At 45.3% G+C, this 23,274-nt stretch overlaps 1 pseudogene; it reads left to right on the top strand.

The window, feature by feature from the left end:
• Positions 1 to 22,622: 22,622 nt before the first annotated feature.
• Positions 22,623 to 22,740, top strand: LOC126096026 (5S ribosomal RNA; annotated as a pseudogene).
• Positions 22,741 to 23,274: the final 534 nt, after the last annotated feature.

Raw genomic sequence — 23,274 nt, forward strand, 5'->3', positions numbered from 1 at the left:
GGTGTCCACCAAATCCTGTAATTCTTTTTCCCCTGTAGCTAGAAGGACCATGTCATCAGCAAATCTCAAGCACCCTACTCTTCTTCCTCCAATTTCTACTCCTTTGTCATGTAATGAGCATTGGTCAATCATATTTTCCAAGTACATGTTGAAAAGAGTAGGTGATAAACAGCATCCTTGTCTTACTCCTTTCCCTAGTCTGATCCAGTTTGTACTTTCTCCTCTCACTTTAACTGAAACTTTTTGATTAAGGTATAATGAGTTTATAAGTCTTCTCGTTTTCCAGTCCACTCTCTTTTCCCTCATAATAGTCCCCAGCTTGTCCCAAACCACATTGTCAAATGCCTTTTCTAAATCGATGAAGCACATATATAGGTCTCTTCCTTTTTCAATAAACCTTTCTCCCAAGATTCGTAGTAGCCCTATTGCATCTCTGGTGTCCGTATTCCGTCTAAAGCCAAACTGCTCCTCGCCGATATTCTTCTCTGTTACTTTTTCAAGTCTTTTATTAGTTATTCTTAACATCACTTTGGCTGCATGTGAAATGAGGCTGATTGTCCTGTGCTCGCTGCATTTCTTGGTTCCTTGTTTTTTCGGTAATGGAATCATTACTGTTGTCAAAAAGTCCTCAGGCCATTCACCACTGTCATATATTTTATTACATAACCTCAACATTTCTCTTATTCCATTGTGGTTCAAGCATTTTAGTATTTCTCCTGGTATTGTATCTGTACCTACTGCTTTGCCATTTTTCATTGCAGCAATGACAGCGTTTACTTCTTCCATTATGATGGTCGGTCCTTTCTCTTCATCACTTACACTGTTTTGTGATTCAAGTTCCACAGTTTCTGGTTTGCTATTTGTATCATATAGCTCTTTTATATATTCTTCCCATCTCTGGAGGACATCGTCACGATCTTTGTACACTACCACTTCGTCTTTACTCAAAATTTCCATAGTAGCACTTCCTGCTCTGTTTGGTTCCCATGTCATAGTCTTTACTCTGTTGTATAGTAAGTCGTATCTTCCCTTCCTGTCCAGTTCTTCAATTTCATCACATTCCTCCGATAACCATTTTTTCCTAGCCTGCTCTGTTTCTCTTCGCAGTTCGTTATTTAACCTTCGGTATATCTTTCTTGCATCTTCAGTGTTCTTGTTTTTCAATTTTCTTCTCTCCTCCATCTTGAAAATCATTTCTTGTGTGACCGATGTTTTTTTTGACCTTTTCCCTTTTACATATCCTACATTTTGCTGTCCTGCTTTAATGATTCCTTCTTTCAGCACATTCCAGTACTCGTTGGCATTATCAGGTGCTTCTTTGTCTCGTAATGTGTTTAGAAAGTCCTGAGACAGCATTTCTGTAATTTGTTCTTTGTTGGACCTTATCTTCTCTAAATCCCACTTCTTCACCATTGTCGCCTTTTTCAATTTTTTCATTCTTATTTTTATTTTTGCCATAAGTAAGTTGTGGTCACTATTAATATCTGCACCTGGTAATGTGTGCACCTTCTTGATTCCATTCCTGTATCTTTCTTCTACCAGTATAAAATCGATTTGGTTTCTGTATTTATGCCCTGGTGATTTCCAAGTGTAGAGCCTCCTCTTATGGTTCTTGAACCATGTGTTTGCCGCTATCAGCTGCCTTTCCCTGCAGAAGTCAATGAACCATTCACCTCTGTCATATCTCTTTCCAAGACCAGGACTGCCTACTATGTTTCCCTCTTTCCCTTCTCCCACAATGGCGTTCCAGTCTCCCATTACTATTTTGCAGCATTTTTTATTTTCGTCCATTATTCTCTCTATTACATTGTACGTTTCCTCTACAATTTGGTCATCATGTTCTGAAGTTGACATATACACCTGGACAATCAGTAAATCTTTTTGTGCTCCTTTCAGCCTTACACCAATAACCCGGTTATTTGCATAGTCTACATATTCCACACATTTAGCCAATTCCTTTGTCATAATCATTCCTACTCCATTAATTCCTTTTACTTCTCCTCCTGAGTAGTAGAATACATATTCATCTGACTGCAACTCTCCATGTCCATTCCATCTTACCTCAGCAACTCCTACGAGGTCCATATGATTCTTTTCCATCTCTCTTTTAAGGTTTTCTAGTTTCCTGCTTGTAGCAGAGTTCTGACATTCCAGGTACCAATTCTCGTTTTGATTTTTTGCCTCCTTTCAAGTTGTCCCCCCCCCCTCCACATGGGATGCAGACGCCTTTTGCAGCCGCCCGCTCCGGGTCAGACGCTGCATGAGAAGTGTAGGTTGGAAAATGAAAGACCCCTAGCCCACGAAACCTAATAGCGTCAGGGTCGGAAAAGAACAAGAGCTGGCCGAGGGTGGCCAGATAGGAAAGATAAAAGTGAGGAGCCTGGCATAAGTAAGTGGAAGCAATGCCAGGACTCAGCTCGGGGCCCCGTGGTCGCCAGCCACGTATCACTAGGTGTGACTGCCTGAGGAGTTTGTGCATACTTAGGAAAAGAAATCCACTATTGTACAGTTGCACTATAGCCGACAGATTACTGGGAACAGGATCCACCAGAAAACATCTAGCAGTGACTATCCAGAGAGACCTTAAGTTGAATGACCACATAAAACAAAAAAATAAGAAAAGTAGACGCCAGAGTGAGATTCATAGAACGAATGTTTAGGAAAAGTAACTCATGCACGAAAGAATTGGCTTACAAGCTGCTTGTTCGACCGATTATTGAGCACTGCCCATCAGTCTGGGACTGTTACCAGGTAGGACTGATAGAAGAGATAGAGGAGATCCAACGAAGAGCGGCGCCAAAGCGTTACAGTGATGTTCAACAAACTCCAGAGGGAGACGCTGCAAGAGGGGCGTTGTGCATCACTTGACGTTTGCTATTGAAATTTCGAGAGAGTATTTTCGGGGACGAGTCGGAGAACTGTTACTTCGTCCCACATTCGTCTCGCGAATTGGCCACGACGAGGAAATTCGAGAAATTAGAGCAAATTCAAAGGCTTACCGACATTGGCTCTTCCCGGTTTCCACGAAGTATCTTATCTAAGCAGGGCCCCTTTATGTGTGTCCTCCTCCCCCTCCATAATACGGTTTCCAAGTAGTTTCCTTTGTATTGCCATCGCATGTATTCCTTCCACGTTTCAGCCTTCGCACCGTGCTTTAGTACTGAATTCCCGTCTTAGCTCGTATTATTCATACAGGTACGTCTCATACATTCAAAGATTTCCTGAACGCAGCACTATCTTTCTTATACTCACCATTGTTTCTATAGCTTTACACTTCTCCTCTAGTCACTCTTGCTTTGAGATTTTGAACTTCCTGTCAGCCTCAGTTTTAGGTACCACTATCACCTTTTGATATCGTGGTAACTACTAGGCCTGCTTTTTATTTTATTCTCTGCTGTCTTAATATTTCACCTCTTCGTATTATAGTGAATTATTTTCTACATCTACATCTAAAAATGTACTCTGCAAAGCACTATGAAGTGCGTGTCAGAGGGTACATTCCATTGTACCAGTTAGAAGATTTATTCACCTTCCATCAACGTATGGAGTGGGGAAAGCACGGTTGTGTGAATGCCTCCGTGAATGCTCTAATTAGTCTGAACTGGCCCTCTCGGTTTCTCAGGAGCGATACGTAGGCCGTTGTAGTATATTCCTACAGTCATCATTTAAAAACAGTTCTTGAAATTTTGTAAGTAGGCGTTCCCAGGACTGTTTATCTCCGTTTTCAAAAGTCTGTCAGTTCAATGTCTTCTGCTTTAAACAGTAATTGTCTAATGCTCCATTAGAAACTATCAACAACCTACTACTCTTTTAAAGTTATTTAGGGCCATATCCATAACGTACTAACTTTTGCAATGTCCTCAGTTTCAGGACGCAGTTTACAGAGAACAGATGATAAAAAGAGTCCCCTTCTGCACCTGTAAATGTTACAGACTTCATAATGTGATTTCGAAAGCACTGTTATAGTATAATACAATCCTTCTGAATCGTCTTAATGTATCCTAGAAAACTGAGAGGCATGAGAAAAGTTTGGTTACAGGCTGCATGTCTACCGTATTACACGTAGATGTCAAGTAACGTTCGCCTGGGAGCAGAACACATACTTCAGACTTCGCTCTTTGAGATGTTGGAATTTATGCATTTGTAATCAATGCTCATAAGAACACGGCGCTATAAAATTGTCCCAAACGTCAGAATTATCAAATATTTCAGGACTGCAGTGTATAATACAGCCCCGTCACTCAGTACATTCACAAAATTCACAGAAGGGAGTTTATCTGGCTTCTAATAGAAGAGTAGAGAGTCCAGTACTCACTGTGTACGATTGCGAGGAAGTTCATTAGGAGGACGGTTTAATATTTTTTTTCCTCCAGTTTCTGGAAAATTTGTAACCGTCGACTGTAGACGTTTTTGTGGGTACTTCAGAGGTGCTTAAGATAATCGATGTTCTTCACTTTACAGTGCGTTATTATTACCATCGTTATTATTATTGTAACTGTTACGCTCGGTGACTCAGTGGTAAGGTGCCAGACTAGAAATCCAAATATATCGCCTTCCATTCCCGGTGAATCTTTGGACTTTATCTGTCACTCATCATTTCTTTCAAATGTTAGATGTTGAGTAAAATGCTGGATTACGCCGTGGTTCGGAATCCACGTCAAACTGAAATTCTCTTTGCTGGTGGATGAGTAATCAGTTCAGAGTTTGGAGAAAGACAGAAGCAAACCGCCTACAACAGGATTATGCCTAAGAAACCACTGTGGTATTCAAAACAATATTCCGATCGATAAGGGATTTACTTATTATTCATTTATTTATTAATTAAGAAATTTGAGTGAAATTTAAGCAGTAATCTTTAAATGTCTAAGTAAAACATTGAACTTCAAATTCTCAGTCGGCAACTCGTTTCTCTACATGATTCAAATACGTGTCAAATGTTCCTCTTGTTAGGAATGCAGGAGGACGGTGTAGGTTACCTTCAATCAGAAACATTGCCAGCAAACAGTAATAAAATGATATATATTAAATATAAAAAAATATTCAACTTAAGTGAAATGTCCAGCGTAATTAGACGTTTGAAATTAGTGCAGGTTCTCTAAATTGTTAAAGTCCTGCCGCTGTGGCTCTGACTGACGCCCACCTAGGGTCCAGTTCTGGCCTACGATTTCCTTTGAATTTACATATTTTTCAAATCTTTGTCAGAAAGCATGGAGCAGCATATTTAAATACCACTAGGTAGTATATTATTATTAAGAGTGTATATCAAGATAAACATAAAAATTTCAGTTTATGCTGTGATTTGACGCTTTTTTAGGTAGGTAGCAGCAGTTATTCGTGAAATATTCCAGTTTACCCTCAAATTACTAATTAAGTTTTTCCTAGTTACTCCGATTATTTTCAAGTAATTAAATATTGTTTTACAAAAATATTCTCCAAGCTGGGCAATCTTCACAAGTTTCACATATAAAATCTCCTGTACTTCTTTCCAGTAACTTTATTTTTTAACCTGAAATTTCCTCCCATTATTAAGCTTATTACTACTCCATAAATCAACTCTGGAGTATGGGAGGTATAAAGTTGTAACAGCATCAGGATTCAACAAATATCTGTAAGGAGTATCCAACAGTCGTCTTTCCTGATCCCCTCTGTAATCCAAATCTACAACATGTGTTGAGCACAGACAAGCATTACCTATTGATTATCAACCAACACGTTTACAAATTTATCCATTTACGTTTCATTTCATTGTTCTTATGAAATAGGCCTATATGAAAACGTGATTCTTAACTTGTCTCGTTGCCTGAAATGGTTTGTCAAGCTCATGATCACACAGCACACCACTACCCGTCAGTGAAAGGAATGCACACTCAAAACCCTTCAGTGCACGGTTGTCAGTGTCGTAACTGTTCACTTAATCTTCGGTCACCGGTAAGAAGTCCGTCCCCCGGTAGCTGAATGGTCAGTGTGACGGATTGTCAATTCTGTGGGCCCGGTTTCGATTCCCGGCTGGGTAGGGGAATTTTCTCCTCCCAGGGACTGGGTGTTGTGCTGTCCCCATCGTCATCCTATCATCCTCATCTACTGCAGGTCGCCGAAGTGGCGTCAAATTGGAAGACCTGCACCCAGCGACCGGTCTGCCCGACAGGGGGGTCCCTAGCCATACGATTAAATAAAAACCGATAAGAAAACACATACGCGTAAACGGCCTTGTATTTACTAAAAAAACGCCGTGACAACACAAGACTTTATGGGAGTGGCGGGCAAAAGAGGGATGGCTCGATCAGCTGTGATTTCGGCGTCGCCTTTTCTACAGTGAGTGCAGCCCTTGGCCTCGACATGAACATTAATAAACGTGATTAAGTCCAACCACATGAGACAGATGTCTGTTGAGACGACAGACAAACATACTGTTTCTGAAGAAAGGCAGCATACTCCTCAGTAGTTTCAGGGCCTCCTCATCGTTTCTCATCATCATTCATGAATGTGGCGAATTTGGACTGAGCAAAGGTTGGGAAATTGTACAGGCGCTGATAACCGCGCAGTTGAGCACCCGACAATCCAGACATCATCATCATCATCATCATAAAAGTCTCAAGACAGATGAAAGAGGTTATCAATATGTACCATGTGTTTATAATTAAAATGCTGCTACTCACGGAGCTGCGTTGTAAGCTGTAATTATTGTATGGCAGAGAAACGTGTTAGTTGTACTAATGCGTTAATGCAGTATCCGTTTACGCTGAAAAAATTTTTATTTCCACTTTTGGCCACCAGGTACATATCGGGCACTGTACACTGTTTGTAAGACTCTATGATATCCAAGCTGTCCTCTGACAAGCCATAACGTGAGCGAAAGGTGCGAATATCGACAAGTGAAACTGTTTAATGTCAACGGTAGCAATTATATTGTTACATAAAGACAGAATTGCATACTTAAAGGTCTAAGGGAAAGTCGGTGTTATTAAATGGTTTAAAGACGATGATAATGAAATTGGAAAACGCACATGAGATTAGCCGGGCACCTGAAACAGGGAATCAAATACTGGTGGAAGTTATTGGCGAAGTTGCTGTTGCTGCGACCATGATATTTGCTCGTGGGAAGTGAAGAGAACTCTCCGTCCAATGGTGAGCAGTACGGATAGTTCTACAGTCAGCTTCACACCGGCACCCGTACACGATCCAGGCGGTGCACCAACTGAAACCTCATGATACGCAGCAAAGTTCTGAATCTGCTATTCGATTTTTGACAGTTATCGCAGTTGATCGCATGTAGTCAAGTAATGTTCTGTGGGGTGACGAAGCAGATTTTTCAGTACAGGAAGCAGTGAACTGTTGAATTTAGGGTACTGTTAAATTGCGAGTTGTGCGTGAAGAGCCATTGCTGTCATCGTATGTGACTCACGCCGTATGTGAATTCGCAAGCATCTTTATTCTCAGTCCGTTCATCTTTGAAGAGGACAGAAGAGCGTAACTATGTAGAAGCCATTGTTTTCATGCAGGATATAACAACACATCATGTCGCTCGCCTAGTGGAAGGTCTGCTTAATGCGACGTCCCACGAACATGTTACTTCCAGAGGTTTGCCAGATGCAGGGGTTGCAAGATAGGGGTTGGACAGACGTTCGGTCTCAACGTGATCTGATCGCCAGTCTGCAGGAACACGTTGCTCTGATTCCACTGGCACTGCTGCGAGCAACTGTTGACCACGTCGTTTTACGGATGCAGCATCTCGACCAAGTCTCCTCTGCTCCTACTGAAGAAACTGTTTGAGCAGTGGTCAATAATAAAATCAACCGAATGCGTTTCTCACTGGTTTGACCTTGAGACGCGCTGCCAAACCCGCAGGACAGGAGAGGTAGTTTAAGTTGCCGAAACGGGCCAAAATCAGCGGCTGTCAGTTACACTCGAACATACAACCTTTTATAAAAACACAGCTTTAGTTTTGGAACCTAATTATCGGCTGAATCCACCGTACATTCTCATACCTTAAGGGCAAGGCCACTTTAAAAACGGCTGAAAGCCAGTAACTCAAAGCTCAACCTAAATCAGAAATTTAAAACGCGAAGCCTTATCTTAAAACAGTTTCATAATTAGGCTAAAGGCCCAAATAATCTGACACTTTAAGAGCAAACAACTTAAATTCAAAATCGGCTGAAGGCCCAACACTTAAGACTCAATAACATTAATTTTACAAATGCCAAAGGCTTTAAGTAAAACAATTCTTAAATTAGGCTGAAGGCCCAAACCATCTGACGCCTTAAGGGAAAAACAACCTTAATCTAAAAATAGGTTAGAAGACATACAAGTACAAACAACAAGAACAAACATGAAAAGACAGTACGCTGAAGGCCGCTCAGAAGTTCCGAGGGTCGACCTGGAATTCGAACACTAACGCTCGCTTAGGTGAGACAGGCAGCTGGCCCAACCATTCTCGATCCGACGACAGCCCAACCGACAGACATTCAATGGTCCCACCGACAAGATAACTTCCGCTCCACCCGACCAGCACACAACAGGGAGTTCAATGGAACAACGTAGGAGGTATTGGCCCCCACAACCAACTATTCCTAGATAACAGGACGCAGCATGTCATTCTCAATGGAGAGAAGTCTTCCGAAGTAAGAGTGATTTCAGGTGTGCCGCAGGGGAGTGTCATAAGACCGTTGCTATTCACAATATACATAAATGACCTGGTGGATGACATCGGAAGTTCACTGAGGCTTTTTGCAGATGATGCTGTGGTGTATCGAGAGGTTGTAACAATGGAAAATTGTATTGAAATGCAGGAGGATCTGCAGCGACTTGACGCATGGTGCAGGGAATGGCAATTGAATCTCAATGTAGACAAGTGTAATGTGCTGCGAATACACAGAAAGATAGATCCTTTATCATTTAGCTACAAAATAGCAGGTCAGCAACTGGGAGCAGTTAATACCATAAATTATCTGGGAGTACGCATTAGGAGTGATTTAAAATAGAATGATCATATAATGTTGATCGTCGGTAAAACAGATGCCAGACTGTGATTCATTGGAAGAATCCTAAGGAAATGCAATCCGAAAACAAAGGAAGTAGGTTACAGTACGCTTGTTCGCCCACTGCTTGAATACTGCTCAGCAGTGTGGGATCCGTACCAGATAGGATTGATAGAAGATATAGAGAAGATCCAACGGAGAGCAGCGCGCTTCGTTACAGGATCATTTAGTAATCGCGAAAGCGTTACGGAGATGATAGATCAACTCCAGTGGAAGACTCTACAGGAGAGACGCTCAATAGCTGGGTACGGGCTTTTGTCAAAGTTTCGAGAACATACCTTCACCGAAGAGTCAAGCAGTATATTGCTCCCTCCTACGTATATCTCGCTAAGAGACCATGAGGATAAAATCAGAGAGATTAGAGCCCACACGGAGGCATACCGACAATCCTTCTTTCCACGAACAGTACGAGACTGGAATAGAAGGGAGAACCGATAGAGGTACTCAAGGTACCCTCCGCCACACACCGTCAGGTGGCTTCCGGAGTATGGATGTAGATGTAGATGTAGATGTAGAGCTGTCAAACTACAAACGGTGCAGGACAGCGACAACACAATGAGGAAAATACACGCCTGAATTTACGTCAACGACCAGGGCAGGTAACCGGAACGTTAACGGCCACAAGGCAGAAGATTCTGCTGGTGCACTTCAATTCAAATAACCAAGTACAGTTAAACTCCATCGGAGGGTGGCTAAAATTTGCCAACTTGAAAACACATGTTGTTGCTCGTGGGAATATCCCAACAGCCGACAACGAACTCCAAACGACACTATGTGACCAGTCGTGTCTTGCTGGTGGATTAAGTCAAAACTCAACTTTCATGTCCAGGATCTGTGAGCCGCGAACATAGTAGAAATGTGAACAGCACCACACACTCCGACACCGCATAGAAGCCGCCAGCGGGCCGAACCAAACTACTCGACGCGGAGATTTCCTCGCTGCTCTTCGCCAACCGACCAACTGCCTGCACACAGCCCAGCTGGAAACTATAAGCGCCAGGGCAAAGATAGCCCAAGGTGCGAATATCGATACACACCGCTGCTGCCACCCGCGGAAAGAGAGGATAACAGCATAATCGCGATGACCGCGGGAGGCTAAACGCAGAATAGCAAATAGCAACCAAGGTTTAAGCCAGCGCATAGCATGAGCCAGCCACGGCTCAGACCTTTTCTGCCCACGTCTATTCCTAATACATTATTCGTGAGGACATTTCTTATAGTCACCGCGCTAGATTCGTTCCTGTCGATCAAAATCAGAAATAATTTTTTTCCAGCGTAAATCGTTTCCGCTTTAATACATAGGAATATCTATCAAGTTTCGCTCCCATACGATAATTGCAGCCTATACTGGACCTCTGTGAGTAGCTGCACTTCAATTATAATCACATCCAGTAGTTCAGAAGACAACGTCACGAAAACTAAAAGATATACATAAAAACTAAACATATTAATGGACAGAGCATCTGTCCAAGGTGGGATTTTTATTATGCGTCGGCAGTGCATTTTCATTTCCCAGAATATCTCCATGCCGCAGAAAACAACGGACGTTCCCTCTCAAAGGGCATGTCAGAAAACGTCGACAAATTATTTGTTCCATAGTGTCACATTGACATAGTTTGCATCTGCAGATATGCACCCAGTGGTAAGATTTCCAAATTGGTCTGCTATTGCGTCTTCCTAGGGAAACTATAAGCCGAATTTCAATTAACTGCATACATTTTAAGATGGCAAGAACTATGCCCCTTACATGGAGTCATTAAATATCAACTAACTCACGTTGAGCGAACAGTAGGACTGAACAAAATGACTGACCAGGCACAATGCATCTTGTAGAGGGTATAGTATGGACGTAGTGGAATAATTAATGTCAGGTGATAGTTTTAAGGTAATTCACATAACATGAAACCCTTGTGGGAACGAGTCGCTTTACTGGACGCTAGTTTACCCCAGGGAAGTAGTTGACCGTGGCCGGCCGGGGGAGCGGCTAAGGGAAGCGACAGTAGGCAGCTTAGGGCGGCTCAAACTCCGAGAAAGCGGTAACGGTTCGCAGCCTCCAGGTGCCTTAAGATGAGTGACAGTGAGTGGGTGGTTGACCCCGACTCCATGCTGTTGTACCGGGAAACAGACGGAGAACTTGTACGCCTGTTGATAAATGTCTGTCGTCCCATTTTCTGTGAAACATGTGAGGAAGCCGGGCAAAGCTACGGTGGAGCGGTCAAAAGAGGTCAAAATATGCGTGTTTGTGACTATAGCAACTTCACGCTGAATTCACGGCCTGCAGAGTCTGAAGTAAATCAGGTGAAGAGCGACAGAATGAAATTCGTCGGCCTCCAATGGGAACGTAGAACCAAGGAATTTGAAGTATTCTCCTGGGAGTCAGAATTCCGGAAAACTTGGTGTTTGTGCAGACGCTAACCTTGATGGGTGGCCTGGGAGGAGCGAAATAGCAGAGGTTGAGAGGAAGGGAAATTTTGTGGGAATTTGTTCACTTCCCATAGTAGGCATTGGTCGGCGCTGGGAAGCGACACATAATTAACGCGACTTGCGCTGCAATTGGCGTATGTGATTTGCTGGAGGGGAAACCGAGGCGAAGAGCGGACTGGCAGAAGTCTCAGTAGACCGACCAACTGCACACAGCCCAGCCGGAAACTGTAAGCGCCATGGCTAAGATAGCCCAAGGTGCGAATATCGATTCACACCGCTGCTGCCACCCGCGGAAAGAGAGGATAACAGCATAATCGCGATAACCGCGGGAGGCTAAACACAGAATAGCTTGCCTAGAGTGCGGACGTGGCGTACTTTACTCAGCTTGCCTGAGAAAGAGTGAGCATCTCTGCAGTTTAGGACTTAGCAAATGGAACGATTGAGCTTGGAGATAGAAAGTTTTGGTTCAGCTATGTACTGAGCAAGATAGCTAGGAGTGAATAGACGAGCACAGCCTTGCAGCAACACGAGGTCGGCCGACGTCCGCACAACGACGCCGCGCCGCCACGCTGTATTCGGTGATATTGCGCCCGCTCAGGCCACTGATTAATTTGTTGGATCACGTCGGCAAAGTTTCCACGAGGGTTTCATGGGCCGTGTACTGTAGAATTCTTCTCGCACTTCGCATTACGCCTGGGTCAGTCGATAGGAATTACTTTTGATTTATCGTGCTTTACTCCACGCAAACGCAATTTATTACCACTGTCTGTTAGGAGAGTCATGTAATGTGATGATTGAAGGTCGTGAGTTAAAATAAAATTGTGATAATCGACTGCATCTGTTTTCAATCAAGTAGTTGAAATCCCAAGTCACTTTCTTAATTAATTTTATGTTCAACATTCGCATCTGGTGTTCAATATCTGCATATAACATCAATGTGTACCCCTTTTTAATTAAAAGTGATCAATTCTGAATCAATTAATGTCAACACTGCCACCGCAGTGCAATCAGGAGTCACAGGGCCTTATTACTTTCTTTGCGTTATCCGATATTGCGGCAGTTTTGCGCTCTCTGTTGATCTGTTAGTCAATTAACGGGGGTGAACACACGCCAAAACCAGATAAGTGACAGGTGGGGTGTTACAACATGAACTAATGTGTGCCGTATCACAAAGCGTGCGAGCATTGGACACCTTTAATCTAATTATTTTTCTTCTGCCCTAGTCCCTCATTCCCACAGGCATTGGACTTGAGATGCTTAATTTAAGGGTTGGCCGCATGCCTTTTCTGACGCCACCCCGTTGCCCTCCGGAACTCAATATGTGTATCCCATTGGACTGCGTGTAGTGTTATTCATGTGAAAGTCAGCGATCGAAAATTTTCTAAATGTTTGCGAATCGAGTAAATGAGGCGACATTTGGGTATCAGTCCAGTATTCCCCTAGTGAGACGTCGGAAATCTCGTCAAAAAGACATCCAGTCTGGCCGCACACCGACCGTCACCCCTTGTGGCGAAAAAGGCGCTTTAGCGCCCACGGCTATCCAGGCTAGTTGTTGAGCACCTTTAATGTGATTTAAAATCTTTGAAAGATGTTCTGTCGATGTCTTGTACTTCACACGCTCTTGTCTTCTGTAGCATGTGGTGTACTTAAGGATAACCATGTACTTGTGTTTTATGAAATGGAAAATATATGTGAGATGTTGACGCTAAGGTCGACGTAGCAGCATCTCACAAAGGACATTGACCATGTTCTTTTTGTAATTCCTCGTCGCAACTGCTGTGGAGGCAGAGTTGCTACTGTTGTTACGGTAGGCCTAGTTTTTGAGTTCGTGAAACGGCTTCTTGTGCAGTACATCGGTAAGGCAATGTCTCCCTGCCACTATTACACGGCTGTGCCCCAAGGTCAGGTAACAGGATTGGACAACGAAGGACGAAGGTTCTACAACATCCAACAAGTTAGTAAAAAGTATTTGTGACTTGTTGAATAATGAAGTCTGCAACAGAGCTTATACACTCCTGGAAATGGAAATAAGAACACCGTGAATTCATTGTCCCAGGAAGGGGAAACTTTATTGACACATTCCTGGGGTCAGATACATCACATGATCACACTGACAGAACCACAGGCACATAGACACAGGCAACAGAGCATGCACAATGTCGGCACTAGTACAGTGTATATCCACCTTTCGCAGCAATGCAGGCTGCTATTCTCCCATGGAGACGATCGTAGAGATGCTGGATGTAGTCCTGTGGAACGGCTTGCCATGCCATTTCCACCTGGCGCCTCAGTTGGACCAGCGTTCGTGCTGGACGTGCAGACCGCGTGAGACGACGCTTCATCCAGTCCCAAACATGCTCAATGGGGGACAGATCCGGAGATCTTGCTGGCCAGGGTAGTTGACTTACACCTTCTAGAGCACGTTGGGTGGCACAGGATACATGCGGACGTGCATTGTCCTGTTGGAACAGCAAGTTCCCTTGCCGGTCTAGGAATGGTAGAACGATGGGTTCGATGACGGTTTGGATGTACCGTGCACTATTCAGTGTCCCCTCGACGATCACCAGTGGTGTACGGCCAGTGTAGGAGATCGCTCCCCACACCATGATGCCGGGTGTTGGCCCTGTGTGCCTCGGTCGTATGCAGTCCTGATTGTGGCGCTCACCTGTACGGCGCCAAACACGCATACGACCATCATTGGCACCAAGGCACGTCTCCATTCGTCCCTCCATTCACGCCTGTCGCGACACCACTGGAGGCGGGCTGCACGATGTTGGGGCGTGAGCGGAAGACGGCCTAACGGTGTGCGGGACCGTAGCCCAGCTTCATGGAGACGGTTGCGAATGGTCCTCGCCGATACCCCAGGAGCAACAGTGTCCCTAATTTGCTGGGAAGTGGCGGTGCGGTCCCCTACGGCACTGTGTAGGATCCTACGGTCTTGGCGTGCATCCGTGCGTCGCTGCGGTCCGGTCCCAGGTCGACGGGCACGTGCACCTTCCGCCGACCACTGGCGACAACATCGATGTACTGTGGAGACCTCACGCCCCACGTGTTGAGCAATTCGGCGGTACGTCCACCCGGCCTCCCGCATGCCCACTATACGCCCTCGCTCAAAGTCCGTCAACTGCACATACGGTTCACGTCCACGCTGTCGTGGCATGCTACCAGTGTTAAAGACTGCGATGGAGCTCCGTATGCCACGGCAAACTGGCTGACACTGACGGCGGCGGTGCACAAATGCTGCGCAGCTAGCGCCATTCGACGGCCAACACCGCGGTTCCTGGTGTGTCCGCTGTGCCGTGCGTGTGATCATTGCTTGTACAGCCCTCTCGCAGTGTCCGGAGCAAGTATGGTGGGTCTGACACACCGGTGTCAATGTGTTCTTTTTTCCATTTCCAGGAGTGTAATATAGCGCAAGAAAAGGCCTTCTGTGGCTAAGTGCAAATAATCGCAGGTAAACTTCACAGTACAGATCAAATGCAATTGAAAACGACGGTGTGTTCACTTCGAAGAGTTCACTAAACGACATTCCCCTTCTACGTCAGCCCAGGACGATGATCTGCTGCTCTTATATCTTCCGAGTAGGCTTCTGTCCGTCGTCGTCTGGTCACTGGCGGATTGCAAATGGTTCAAATGGCTCTGAGCACTATGGGACTTAACATCTGAGGTCGTCAGTACCGTAGAACTTAGAACTACTTAAACCTAACTAACCTGAGGACACCACACACATCCATGCCCGAGGCAGGATTCGAATCTGCGACCGTAGCTGTCGCGCGGTTCCAGACTGAAGCGCCTACAACCGCTCAGCCACACCGGCCGGCGGTGGATTGCACTCTCCCGGCTATTGGCCGAGGCGAAGTCGATATCTTCATTCTCAGTGCCGCACGTGGTACTTGTGTAGCTCGCACAAGTGGCGAGTCTCTATGGCTCGCATCTTTGCGCCTGTGGTGCTTTCGCCCTGGCTGTGTCTTGTTCTGATGACACAGCAGATCTTCTCAAAGCAACCATCGTCACATTTGCTGTAAGTTAATTAAGGAAGGAGTGGAAATCAAAATCTAGATGGCCGAGTGAGAAATGTGAGGCCTGTGTCTCGCCACTGCAACACCTCTCTCGGATTTTTGTTTCATGCGGAATTTAAAACTGTTTGGATCACAAAATTTTCTTGTAGGATGCCGACGTGTCCGTCAGTGGATGTGTGGCCCGAGCGGCGGGTATCGACGAGGACGTGGTTAGCAGGCGGCCCGGCGAGGCTGATTGAGCGTCGCGCGGCCGGCCTAAGTGCCCTCCATAAGCTGTTGCTCTCGAGGGGATCCCGGCAAAGTGTCCGGGCCGTGATCAAGGGGCAGGCCGGCAACCCGCAACGCGCGGCTCCACCTGCTACCCGGCGGCGGGGCGCACACTGGCTTATTAAAGGCGACCTGCGCCTAACACGCTAATTGCTGCCTCCCTCTGCGCCGCGGCTGTTCCGCACTTCTTACAAGATACAACGGACTCCCTGCACAGAGCCACGGGCGTCCGTAAGGAGGGTCCAGAGGCGGGACTTGTCCTATTCTTAAATCTGGGTACAGACTTTTCTATCCATCATATAATTTTCTCAAATATTTAGAAATCAGTGTCTGTGACTCCACTAAACTGCAGATTTATCATTTTCGATAGGGACGAGAAACACTGCAGCTTTAGCAATCACTACACAGGGTGAACATTAATACAAGCGTCTTTCAGTACGTAATGCCCCACACTTATTTAAAAAGCCACTAATATACGTAGACAAAAGTCCTCGTTGTTCTGTACGCCGGTAAAGTTTCGAAGCGTTCTGGCAGATGGCAGAGCCGTAGTACAGCGTCAAAATGGCGTCTACATACGACACACGTTACAAGCCTCGGGCTGTTATTGAACTCTTGTGTGTAGAAAAAGAAACCGAGGTGAACATCCATAAACATTTGTGTGTAGTGTATGACGATGTTGCAGTTGATAGGAGTACAGTTGGGCGATAGGTAAAGAAAATTACAGCCTCATGAAATGCAGAAACAGAGTTCCATGATCAGCCACACTCGGGACGTTCTGTCACAGCCACTGCTCCAGACATTCTGAACCGTGCGGATGCAATTACTGGTACCGACCTGCGCATCACAACTCGACTATTGTCTGTACAGTTGTCAGTCAGCATTGGAAGTGCCTCTGCAACGATCGAGACTCTCGGATATTCAAAGAGGTGCTCACGATTGGTTCCACGAATGCTCACAGCGGCTCACAAGATTCAAAGAAACACCACTTCATCTGAATTGTTGGAGCGTTTTGAAACCGACGGAGAGGCATTTCTGCCACGGATCGTTACTGGGGACGAAAGGTGGATACATCACTTTGTGCCGAAAACAAGAAGGCACTCCATGGGGTGGCATCATCCTTATTCACCCAACAGAAGAAATTCAAGCCAACCCGCTCTGCAGGAAAAGTCATGGTGACAGTCTTCTGAGATTGTGATGGAGCCATTCTCGTAGATGAAATGCCAAAAGGGTCAACCATCAACCTACGAGGAAACTCTGCATAAACTCAAGAACCGTGAGAAGAGAATCTAGCAGAACTCTGGCTCCAACACCATAATGCACGCCCACGCACAAGTCTGAGAACCCGGGAATACATCGCCAAGTTAGGTTGGACATCATTGACTCATCCACCCCATCGTCCAGACTTGGCAAACTCGGACTTCCATCTCTTTGGGCCGTTTAAAGATTCCTTACAAGGAACACACCTTGAAGATGACGACAGTGTCAGTCATGCAGCATGCATTATTAAGCCGACAGGACAATAGCTTTAATCAGCAGGGAATACATGCTCTTCCACAATGTTGGCGAACGGTCATAGAACGTGGAGAGAGTTGGAAATTTGTGGTAAGGACTATGAGACCAAACTGCTGAGGTCATCGATCCCTAAGATTACTCACTAATTAATCTAACTGAACCTGACTTACGCTAAGGACAACACACACACCCATGCCCGAGGGAGGACTCGAACGTCCGACGGGGGAGCCGAGCGATTAGCGTCAAGACGCCATAGACGGCGCGGCTACCCCGCGCGGTGAACGTGGAGGAGGTTACGTAGAAAAATAGGACAATGACAAGATTTGTGGATGTATATTGTCACGAAATTCTGACTCTTAACAATAAGTATGTTCTGAGAAAAAAATATGGGACATTACTTATTGAACGATCCCCGTAAGACCAGTCATCGGCAGGGAAGGATTCCTGAATAAAAATGAAGGAGAAAAAAGATCCTATGAACATACGTCCGGAAATGCATCGTTGCCACTGTAGATAGTGCTGACTAATGAATGCTTCTCTGATCACGTGCCAAGTGTTCCTTATGTATAGCAGGCTGCGTGATTTCTGCGGAGTAATGTAAGCAGCAGAATCGTCCGGTACTCATGTCAGCAACAAGTCAAAATGGTGTATGTGTACGACTAAGCAGACGCAAAGTGTTTGTGTACGAACAAGCAGATGGAAACAGTCGAGAGGCAGTACCCGGTCCTCCAAATGTACTATGTGATCAAAAGTATCCAGATACGCTCAAAAACGTACGTTTTTCATATTAGATGCATTGTGCTGCCACCTACTGCCAGGTACTCCATGTCAGCGACCTCAGTAGTCATTAGACATCGTGAGAGAGCAGAATGGGGCTCTCCGCGGAACTCACGAATTTCGAAGGTGATCAGGAGATTGGGTGTCACTTGTGGCATACGTCTGTACGCGAGATTTCCACACTCCTGATCATCCATGGGTCCACTACTTTCGATGTGATAGTGAAGTGGAAACTTGAAGGGACACGTACAGCACAAAAGCGTACAGGTGGGCCTCGTCTGTTGACTGAGGGTCGTAATGTGTAATAGGCAGATATCTATCCAGACCATCACACAGGGATTCCAAACTGCATGAGGACCCACTGCAAGTACTATGACAGCTAGGCGAGAGGGGAGAAAACTTTGATTTCATGGTCGAGCGGCTGTTCATAAGCCACGCATCACGCCGGTAAATGGCAAACGACGCCTTGCTTGGTGTAAAAAGCGTAAACATTGAACGATTTAACAGTGGAAAAAACGTTGTGTGAAGTGACTAATCACGGTACGCAGTGTGGCGATCTGATGACAGCGTGTGGGTATACCGAATGCCAGATGAACGTCATCTGCCAGCATGTGTAGTGCCAACAGTAAAATTTTGAGGTGGAGGTGTTACGGTGTGGTCGTGTTTTTCATCGAGGGGGCTTGCAATCCTTGTTTTGCGTGGCAGTATCACAGCACAGGCCTACATTGATGTTTTAAGCATCTTCTTGCTTCCCACTGTTGAAGAGCAATTCGAGGATCACGACTGCATCTGAGCCGTGCTGCAGCTCGCGTTGGTGCTGTCTGTAGGTTTCCGCTATCTGCTGGAGGCCAGACGGCATCGTTTAGTTGGAATGGTTGCGGTTGTTTGTCTTCTTCTCGTCTTGACAGGCGCCACTCGGTTTCGCAAGCGTTGCCTGTCGGCTGGTGGCAGCAGCGGCGGTTGCCGATATGTAGTAACTGTTGCCCTATCTTTGGGGCGACGTCGTTGTTTATCCGGCTCGTTGAGTCTCCCAGTACGGTTGGGGACTCAGGAGGAGCCAGGTCCGCGCAGTACGAGAACACGGCAAGACCGCTGGCGGCATGCATGGACTGCCGGATGGAAGGGCTGTGGTCACGAGGATGCACGACCTCGTGGTAAACCAGATCCAGCAAGCCTTAAGATGAGTGCATTTCAGTCCAAGTAGAGAAACTTCCACTACTGTGGTATCTCGCGACTCTCCAGTGACTTGGGTTCGTGTTGCTGCTCGTAGTGTCGCCGAGGCGAAGAGCAGCGAGTGGAGTGCTTGTGGAAGGCGGATCTGATTAGCTTTCTTCGACTTCTTATTACTATTTACGGGGTTCAACTTGTTACAATTTGTTAAGTTCAACCAGCGGTAATTGTTGTTGCCTGATGGCCGCTAACGCCCCAGTTACCTGACCTGGGGGTAAGTGTATGTAACGGTAATGTACGTATCCTCGCCTTGCCGCTGCTGTCCGGTAAGGCGTGTAGTTTTGACAGCTTTCTTAATTGTAGGCCGGATGATGATTCTTCTACTCTGGTGGTAGTGATTCCTTTCTAGTTCCGGGCACTCTAAACACAGTATTCTGGACGTATTGCAGACGCCGGTTCCGGCTTTGGCGTATTGTTTCATCGTTGGATTTGATTTCTCGGGCGTCAGGTAGCTTCTGCAAGATCATCATTAGTCATTCGTTAGACTGTCACTACTCTGAGTTACCATCTCGTGAAGTGAACGCAACTCTTGCCTGCCTATCTCATCCCTCGCGAAAGTGTTTGTTGCCGGACCTTCTCAGAGATAGATTCCTGGAGCACCCATTTGATCAGTTGCTTGTTTTTCTATTAACTTTTGCTATTGCTTTTGCTGTTTTACAGCAGGTTTGAATTTTTTTTTATTGCCGTTCCTGGCCTGTAAGGCCTTCAGCCGTAATTGTGGTCATTTGACTTAAAAATCTAATTTGGTATTTGTATTTTAGCAGTAAGCCTTAAAATCTTATTTACTGCCATTCCTGGAGTCTGATGCCGTCTGCTGTGTTTGTGGCGACTTGCCTTTAATGTTTCAATAGCTGTAATTTTTAAGTTGCAACGAGTTTTAAGCAGTTCTTTACTCCACTCCTGGCGTGTAAGGCCCTCTGCTTTTAAGACATTATCTGTTGTATCTGTATTTAATGGTGATTTGCTAAATTGTAACTCACTGAAAACACCATTATTTACACTGTTGTTTATTCCGTCATTAATGACGTGTGGTATTTTTATTTATTGTTGAGTCTGGAATTACTGGCTTAAAATAAATTGTGTGTAATTGTAAAAGGCAACCAATAGTAACAGATTACGGCCCCGTCCACAGCCGTAACCGAATCCTGCCTTCCTTTGACTACCACCAGGTCACAGCATCTTTCAACACGATCGAGCACCTGTTCATAATGCACGGCCTGTGGCGGAGTGGTTACACGGCAATAACATACCTGTAATGGGCTGTATTGGACAGACTCTTGACCTAAATCTATAAAATCCCTCTGGGATGTTTAGGAAAGCCGACTTCGCGCCAGGCTTCACCGACCGACATCGATACCTCTCCTCAGTGCAGTTCTCCGTGAAGAATGGGCTGCCATTCCCCAAGAAACCCTCCAGCTCCTTATTGAACGTATGCCTGCGAGAGTGGAAGCTGTCATCAAGGTTAAGAGTGGGCTAACATCACACTGAATTCCAGCATTACCGATAGAGCGTGCCACTTTCAACCAGGTGTCCGGATACTTTTGTTCACATAGTGTATGATGTATTCACAGTCCGCCGCCTTCGTGCACGTTCGCATGTCTGAAAGAATTAATGAACACATAAAACGCCCAAAAAGAGGATATTTTGTTTTGGTATAGCCGTGATGCCTGTCGGTCGTTTCCACCTTACCGATGTGAATATCGGACCTTTCTGCCCCTTTACAGTACGCTGCGCCGATCACACAGCCTGCAACACACAAGGAACACACAGAACGTGGTCAGAGGAACTTTCATTCGTCAGCGCCATATACCGTGGGAACGATGCATTTGCGCACACATGTTTATTAGACCTTGATTCCTCCATTTCCAGCCAAGAATGCGTCCATGCAATTATCGGTTTTATTAGCCCTGTGTACCAGAGTTTTCTCAGTTGTCTTCCTGATAATGGGAAATTATTACGATTCCTTTGTGTGGCAGCGATTTCGGCGATTTTCTGCAGTCAATATGAATACGTACGTCTACAGAAGAGTGACTAAATATAGTGTTCTTTTTTTCTATCGTTTTCTCGTTCAGCACTTACCGTATTATAGAAAGTAAAGGTCCAACGCCCTGGGTACGGATTTCGTTGCCATTTTCCAACACATCAAAAACATAGCAACAAGATACGAGCCAATCATCCGTTTTCGAGTCTGCTACGTACACCCTTGCTGCACAGTAGTTTGCATTTTGTCTATGGACAAGGAAAATCCACGATGTCTTACTGATTCTATGCTCAGTTTTACACGATGATTACACCTCGAGGAACACAGCTGCGCCAATCTGAAGGTGAGTCCATCTATACTTAATCTATGGGCTCAAAAGCACCGGTTAAAAAAAGAAATGACATTTTCTGCACCAGAAAAGAGGGGTAACGTGGAATTACGAGATAAAAAATGCGCGCTCCAAAATTGGAACCTTCTTAAGCTCAGAGCACAACATGCATTCCAGAGCTACGAATTCTGCATTCCGGTTGGCGTGTCTGCACAATAGCGTGAAAAACTGGAGAGATCGCATTACCTTGGTTCAGTCCTATGCTTCTAAAGTTGATGCTAGAACCAGTTTGAAGATTGTTCTGGGAAGATTCCCATATTCATCCAGTCGCGACAATTTACCTAATCCAATAAATGGAGACTTAAAAAATACATTTTGTTTAACTTCTGCTATACTAGTCGATACAAAAGAAATTGAAATCGTTAAAGTAATGCAATAGATCGATTAATGGCAACAATACGAAGTTTTTACAAGCAAACAAAGTGCTATAAAATGTCATCAAAGTGGAAAGAACTTTTTTTAAGTTTATCCTTTATTTCTCCACATCCAGGAGTATTAATGTGCCATTTTTGTTGATAACTAACACAATTAGGAGCATGAAGTTCTTAAACGTACCAAAGCCAGTGGGGTAATTCGTCTACAACACCGAATTACAAACACCACCTTCAGAAATAGGACACATTGAAGACCTAACGACCTGGTTCCCCTCGTGTCACATGGAACATTTAGTACTTTACAGTGTACCCTTAGCTGCATACAGACGTTGATATAAGTCAACGAGGACAGTTGAAAATGTGTTCCTCGACCGGGACTCGAACCCGGCATCTCTTGTTTACATGGCAGACGCTCTATCCATCTGAGCCACCGACTGCAGGTACTTATCTCTGGCACGCCTCCCGTGAGACCCACATTCGAAACTTATTGTCCCGCACCATATTCATAGTGCCCCTGCCCATCATACTCATTACGCGCGGCTTTACTGCCGATTCCCGTAAGAGTTCGGGCACTGTTTGTGCATCCGCACAGAAGAAGATGGTCATATACATATATGCAACGGCCTAGCTGCAGTGGATACACCGGTTCCCGTGAGATCACCGAAGTTAAGCACTGTCGGGCGTGGGCGGCACTTGGATGGGTGACCCTCCAGGCCGCCATGCGCTGTTGCCATTTTTCGGGGTGCACTCAGCCTCCTGATGCCAATTGAGGAGCTGCTCGACCGAATAGTAGCGGCTTCGGTCAAGAGTACCATCATAACGGCCGGGAGAGCGGTGTGCTGACCCGACGCCCCTCCTATCCGCATCCTCCACTGAGGATGACACGGTGGTCGGATGGTACCGGTAGGCCACTCGTGGCCTGAAGGAGTGCGTTATATATATATATATATATATATATATATATATATATATATATATATAATGTTGCAGCATGTGACGGCATATAAGGGCGTGTATTTGAAATGTGTGTGAGACGAAGGCGTTCAACAGCAGGTGTGTTGCTGGCAGTGGCGCTCTCTAGTGCTGAATTTTAATCTCAGGAACCCTGTTGGTGCCCTTCTTTGAATCGTACACCCTAGTAACATTGTGGTGAATAAATAACAAATTTTACTAGGGATTTAGGTTTTCTTAACGCCGGTATTATACAGGATGTTGCACAATCACTATTACAGGCTTTTTGCAGTCGCAGAAGGGACTTAGTAGATAA

This window comes from Schistocerca cancellata, chromosome 8, assembly GCF_023864275.1.
Source record: "Schistocerca cancellata isolate TAMUIC-IGC-003103 chromosome 8, iqSchCanc2.1, whole genome shotgun sequence".
NCBI lineage: Eukaryota > Metazoa > Arthropoda > Insecta > Orthoptera > Acrididae > Schistocerca > Schistocerca cancellata.